Below are 7165 nucleotides of genomic sequence, written 5' to 3' on the forward strand. Positions count from 1 at the left end.
AGTGATTGCAAAGACCATGGCCTGTATCAGACGCACCTTAGTCTCCAGAGAGACACCATTGCTCTTCAGTACTTTGGAAAGGTCCCTAACAGCAGACATTCCATCACAATACGTCTTTTCATATCCTGGCTGCTGGTGCCAAGAGTGTTGTGTATACAGCCAAGCTGACTAAAGTTGTTAACAATCTCAATCTCTTCACCATCCACCCTGATGCTGCCAATTAGTCTAGTGGCGAGAATCTTTGCCTCCTTGATACTGGCTTCAACCAATCCATACTGAAGGCTGCAGTTCTTAACCCTCTGCAGCAAGTCCTTCAGGTCCTCCTCAGTTTCAGCAAGCAGGGTTATGTCATCTGCATAATGCAGATTGTTGATAGATCTTCCACCAGTTCTGATACCACACTTCTGCTCGTAAAGCCTAGCCTCCCAGATAATCTGTTCTGCATACAGGTTGACTTTTAGGGCAATATAATAAAGAACAGAGGTGACAAAATGCTATTTGGTTTGTTGTTGATCCCAAGGTGACTTTGGTAATGAGAAAACTATTAATGGAGGAATGGAAAACTTTCTTTGTACCTGGGACAGTGGATAAAGTGATAAAGTCACGTCATTTCGCCAAGGATCACAATTTTCTGAAACATTATGAGCCTCTTTTTTTAATAAAATTTTTATTTCAATTGTGATTTTAATGAAAGCTTACATGAAAGTTAGATTTTCATTCATTCATTCATTGTTGCACATTTTTATCCCCTTTGCTACTCTCCCTCATCTCCCCCTCCCCCAGTTCACTTTTTTTTTGTTTTTTAAAATATCTGTTCTTTGTTACACAATTACCTCCCTCATTTCCCCCCCTAGTTCTCTTTGCAAAGTACCTCTTATTCTGGGCTGTTGTCGTGCATATAATGCCTAATTATATATTCTTTTTAAACAGTTCTTTAACTGTCACAGTGCAATGTTCATTATATCCACTCATCCTATTCTCCTCCCAAACCCTCATGTCAGACCTGCTTTATAACAGTGCTGCTATGCAGTATTTGTCCTTGTGTGACTGAGATATTTCAATCACCATAATATCCTGCAGGTCCCCCCATGTTGTGCAATGTTTTATGAGTTCATTGTTCAGCGAGCCTCTTTTTAAACTACTACCCAATGTTTCCTTGAGGGTTCCAACATACGGTGGCCCTCCAGCTAATCTTTAAGGCAGCATTCTACTTCTCTTTCTCCTTATATCCTCAGAGCAATGAGTGCTTTCAAACACCATTGGGTAAAACCCAACATGTAACACATTCGGTCACTGATGCTTCACTGACTATACACTGTTTCAGAGGGTACTTCTAAGAGAGATAAGGGAGACAAGTGTGTGTTACACTATTGTCATCAACAGCCTTCTTGTATGAAAAGAAGTCCTGGAGGCTAAACAGAGGCAGATTAAAGCATAGGATCAGGTAAAGATTAGAACTCATAACCAGACAGATCACATTTGCAAGCAACACTAGAGATGAGCAAACGCCTGCACCGCTTAAATGCATTACCTTTAGGTGCATTTTAATTAATAAACATTTCTAATTGAGAGAAATGGAATTCAGCAGGTGATAACCTCAAATAAGATCTTTCCAGTTACAGATAAAAAAAAAGGAAGCAATGACAGGCAAAAAGGACAAAGGTCTTTCTTGTAAATTAATATATACAGAAGCAAAACTCTATTTGTAATTTAAAAATAGATTCCAGGAGGCACTCTGTCTTTTCTGCCCCCTCTTTTTCTATTTGTTATTTAAATTTTACTTGTTAGCAATGCAATGTTAAATTTCAAACCAAATGAATCATTTGCATATCAGCAAATATATATTCATGAGAGTTCAAAATATCTGAATGAATATATTAGAACAGTATCTGGCCTTTTGTCATAAATCAAAAGCCTTATCAACCAGCAACTTCCTTCTCAAGAAATTTCTCTTAATGAATTGAAACCCATTGATTCCAAACTCAATACATTCTGGTGGTGCAGAGGTTAAGCATTTACCACTGCCTGAGAGCTCAGCCGTTTGAATTCAAGTTGCTCCTCAGGAGTAAGATGTAGAAGATTGCTTCTGAGCAGAGTAAGAGATTTTCAAATTTTCGCAGGCAATTCTATGTGGTCCTTTGAGGTTGTCTGTGTAGCAATTGATTAAATGGCAATAAGATTGCTTTGGTTTATTTTGCAATTGCTGTATAGCTATGTGTTAGGCAAAATTCTCAGACGGACCTCTAGATATCTGTCCTCCACATCGTGTATAGATCTTGAGGTTGGATTCATAGTTTATAAAGTATAGTTCCTATTGTGTTGTTGATTGCTGTTGAGTCAAGCACGACTCATAGCAACCCTATGAACAAAAGACCTGAAGCTTTTCTATAACTATCATCGTTTCTCAAAGTTCATAGAGCTTCCAGAGGCATGTTGTTTAGGAAGTGGATGCCACTCCTGCTTCCAAGTTTCTATTACTGTTACATAAATTACTCATGTAAGAAATTAATTTCTGACAAGTATTACTCCTATGAGTAGTTCATGTAATACAATAGAGAGATTACACAGGTGGTGGTGGTAGTTGCTATTGTTAGGTGCAGTGGAGTCAAGGGGGACTGACAGCAACCCAATGAACAACAGTTCTGAACCTTGTCCTGTTCTGTACCATCCTCACAACCCCAGACTAAGTCAAGCCCATTGTTGCAGTCACTGTGTCAATCCACCTGGTTGTGAGTCTTCCTCTTCTTGACTATTCCTCCACCTTTCTGAGCATGATGTCCCTCTCCAAGAAATAACCTCTCCGAGCAACATACTCACAGTATATGAGATGAAACTTCATCATTTTGCCTCAAAGGAGCACTCTGGCTGCACCTTCTCTAAGACATATCTGTTTGCTCTTTTGGGAGTCAGTGGGATATGTAACACTCTTCTCCAGCATCACAATTCAAAGGTATCAATTCTTCTTCTGCCATCCCTATTTATTGTTCAATTTTCAGATGCATAGCAAGTGATTGAAAAGTCCATGGACTTAAGCAAGTGCACCTTATTCCTCAAAGTGACATCATTGCTCTTCAATGATTGCTTACTATACTTCATCCTGGTTGAGCCTGAACTAAGTGGATGAGCTCCTCAAATGAACTGAGTTATTACAGTCAGTGATTCAAAGTATTAGAAAGATTTGATGCAAGGGAGATTTCTCATTGTTGGTTTTGAGGATGGAGGGATCACTTGGCAAAGGCTGTGGTTAGCTCTTTTTGTCTGTTATAGGCAAAATGACCAAATGACAGTCAGCAACTAAACAGGAATTCCAGCCCTAAAACCACCAATAACTACACTATCCCAACAGCCTAAATGAGCTTGAGAGGACACTAAACTCTGAAGGAGAATGCATCCTACAATCCCCTTGGTTTCACCTTGACTTCAGGAGACCCTGGACAACCCAGGAAACCGTACTCATCCTTCAGAACCTACAGAAAACCTAAAAAGCTTGTGTTGTTTTAAGCTGTTACTTTTTGTGGTATTTTGTTATGCTGAAAAAGGAAAAAAAATAATACACTTTTTAATTTCTTCAGGAGTCCTGTTAACAAATAGATTAGAGTCCCAGAGGAAAGTCTATCTGTGCTTCATTGACTATGCAAAGGCATTTGACTGTGTGGATCACAAGAAATTGTGGCTAACCTTGAGAAGAATGGGGATCCCAGAAAACCTGATTGTGCTCATGTGAAACTGATAATTGGATGAAGAGGCAATTGTCAGAACAGAGAAAGGAAACACTTCATGGTTCAAAATTAGGAAAGGAATGTGCCAGGGATGCATCCTGGCTCCATACCTTTTGAATCTATATGCAGAACAGATTATTCAGGAGGCTGGACTTTCTGAGGAGCAGTGTTGCATCAGGATTATAGAAGACCCGACAACAACCTGTGTTACGCAGATGACATAATCTTGCTTGCTGAAACTGAGAAGGGCCTGAAACATTTGCTGAAGAGGGTCAAAGATTGTAGTCTGCAATAATTGAAACTCAACACGAAAATTAAGATTCTCACCAGTAAGCCAACTGACAGCACTATTATATATGGAGAAAAGATTGAGATTGTTAACAATTTCAGCTTGCTCATTTCCACAATCGACATTTTTGGCACCGGTAGTTAGGAAATCAAAACATGCTGTGAGGGACCTCTCCAGAGGGCTGAAGAGAAACAATACTAGTCCGGAGATTAAGATGTGCATGATCCAAGCCATGGTCTTTGCATTTACTTGAACTGGACAATGAATGACTAAGGATGACAGAAGAAGAATCTATGCCTTTGAATTGTATGCTCGAGAAGCGTATTGAACATACCATGGGCTGCTAAGAGGACAAACAAGTCTTGTCCTGGAGAGGATGAAACAAAGCTGCTCCTTGGAGGCAAGAATTTTAAAGTTCTGTCTCCCATACTTTGGTTATGTTGCCGGAAGGGACCAGTTCATGGAGAAGGACATTATGCTTGGAAGGCTAGAGGGACAGTGCAGGATAAGAAGACCCAGGATCAGATGAATTGACACAGTAACTGAAGTAATGAGGGTAGGTTTGTCAGAGACTGAGATGTGCTCAGGATAGAGCAGGGTTTAAAGCTATTGTTCATAGGTTTGCTATGAATCACAGTCAACTCAAAAACACATAACAATGACTAAAATATTTGCAGTTTCAAGCCACCGGTCACTCTGTAGGGAACAATGATGTAGTTGTCTTCTATAGAAACTTCCAGCCTAGGAAGTCTAACGAGTGGTTCTACTTTGTCCTTTAGAGTCACATGAGTTTAAATCGACTTAGTGGCAGTTGAGTGACCTTACCTCAAGTAAAGAAGAATAGAAATTTGTACAGATACAAGGATGTCTCAAGAAACTTAAAGCAGGATTAGAGTTCGTGAATTCAAATAGGATGGGATTATTCAGATACTACCAAATCATTAGAATTCTAGTTATCACTTTTGACGCTCTCTGTGAATCAGGGTCCTGCTTTCCTCTCACCTCATACTACACCATATGACAGATGAGATAGAGATAGACTCTAATGAAATTGAATTTGTTCCAAGTCCCAGTTCAGAGGATGCCACTGTCTCAGAAGTGTACATTACAGAATCATATCAACTGGGCTTCTGGTCCTGAGAAAAAGAGCAAAATAGGTCATGAGCAGTTGCACAGACACCTCATAGAGTGCCATTATATTCTTGTTATAAGTGCACTAGCTTCTTTCTATGACTAGAAAGTACAGAAAAATATATTACCGAACATAAAATTAGAGAAAGATTTTTATCACAAAGCCTCCATTTAGAGCCAATAAAAGAGACAGAATTGTTAAGTAATTATATAAGCATAATTTTAAAAAAATCTCACCTACATCTTCTCTCATTACAAACAATGTGGTCTAATCTTTATTGAAAAAACAAAAATAAACTACCATAAAAACTTTTCAGGAGTATTGAATCAGATGTAATGAACTGGTTTTGTTGGGGTTGGTTGTTTTCTCTAATTTATCACCATTGAGTGCTCAAGAAATTTAAGGAAATTACCAAAAACCACTAAGCCTAAGGAGTAAAAGAATTCAAAGGCTCATTTTAGAGATAAAAGGGGGGGAACAATCAGTTTACATAGTCAAGTCTCAATAGAGGATGAAACATGGATTATGGTGAACAAAAGTCTATACTCACAATGAAGGTACAGATAAAGAAAGCCAAATCCATTAGGAGAAATCACAAGAACACTTATGGATCAGAAAATAGGTACCTCATGGAATCTGAAGTTCAAGACTACTATCACAAAGCTGGAAATTAAAATTTACATTTTCTTGCTTTTGTTTTGAAGAAATTTTTTTTTGTTGCTTTTTGTTTTGTGGTAGTTGAATTGCATGAATGTGATACCAAGCTAACAGTATGCCTTGGCTGTCTGGCAGGAACAAACTTCCACCCAGTCTGAAGTGACCTGACCTGCTTGCAGTTCTCAAAGTTATTCTTGTTGTTAAGTGATATTGAGTCACTTGAGACTCATAGCCATGCTACATACAACAGCTCTGAACACTGTTTTATCTTGAGCCAATTTCATTATTTCTGACAGTCCTACCCCATTACTCTAATTACGGAGTCAATCCATGTCATTCAGGGCCTTCCTTTCTTGCATTGTCACTCTACCCTTCTAAGCATGATGTCCTTCTCCAAGGACTTGTTATTCCTGATAACTTGCCCAAAATATGTGAGATGGAGCTTCAAAATTTTTACCTCTCTGAAGTAGACTGTTTTCACCTTCTCCAAGACAGACCAATTTGTTCTCTTAGTAGTCCATGGTATGTTTAATACTCTTCTACAGCACCACAACTCAAAGATATTGATTCTTCTTTTGTCATCCTTCGTCCTTTTGCCTTTCTCTGATGCAAAGCAAGTAATTGTGAAAACCATGGTTTGCATCGGGCACACCTTAGTCTCTAGACTGACATCATTGCTGTTCAGTACTCTGGAGAGTTCTCTGACAGCAGATATTGCCATTGTAATTTATCTTTTGATTTCTTGGCTGCTAGTCTAAGAGTGTTGATTGTGAAATCAAGCAAGCTGAAATTATTAACAATTTCAGTTTCTTCATTGTCTATCATGACTAGCTTCCAATTGGCCCAGTGGTGAGAATCTTTGTTTTCTTGATGCTAAACCTCGGTCCATATTTTCAAAGCTGCAATCCTTAACCTTCTGCAGCAAATGTCTCCAAGTCCTCCTCAGTTTCAGCAAGCAAGGTTGTGTCATCTGCATAACACATGTTGTTGATGAGTCTTCCTCCAATACTGATAACACATTCCTCCTTATAAAGTCAAGCCTCCTAGGTGATCTGTTCCACATATAGATTGAAAAGGTATGGAGATAGGATGCATCCCTTGTATATTCCTTTAGTGATCCGAAACCATACAATGTTTCCTTGCTCTGTTCTGATGACTGCCTCCTGGTCCAAGCACAATCAAGTGTACTGGGATTCCCATTCTTCTCAAGATTAGCCACAATTTGTTGTGATTCACACAATTTTTTGTGATTATTATGAACTCAAAAATCAAAATAACAGAACTCATGATTGGGGGAAAAAGAAATATTAGGGAATGCCAACAGATAAAAATGGCAGAATTAGAACATGAGGATTCTCACATAAAAAA

This window comes from Elephantulus edwardii, unplaced genomic scaffold (assembly GCF_000299155.1).
Source record: "Elephantulus edwardii isolate Elephantulus edwardi_28Jun2011 unplaced genomic scaffold, EleEdw1.0 scaffold00076, whole genome shotgun sequence".
Classification (NCBI taxonomy): Eukaryota; Metazoa; Chordata; class Mammalia; order Macroscelidea; family Macroscelididae; genus Elephantulus; species Elephantulus edwardii.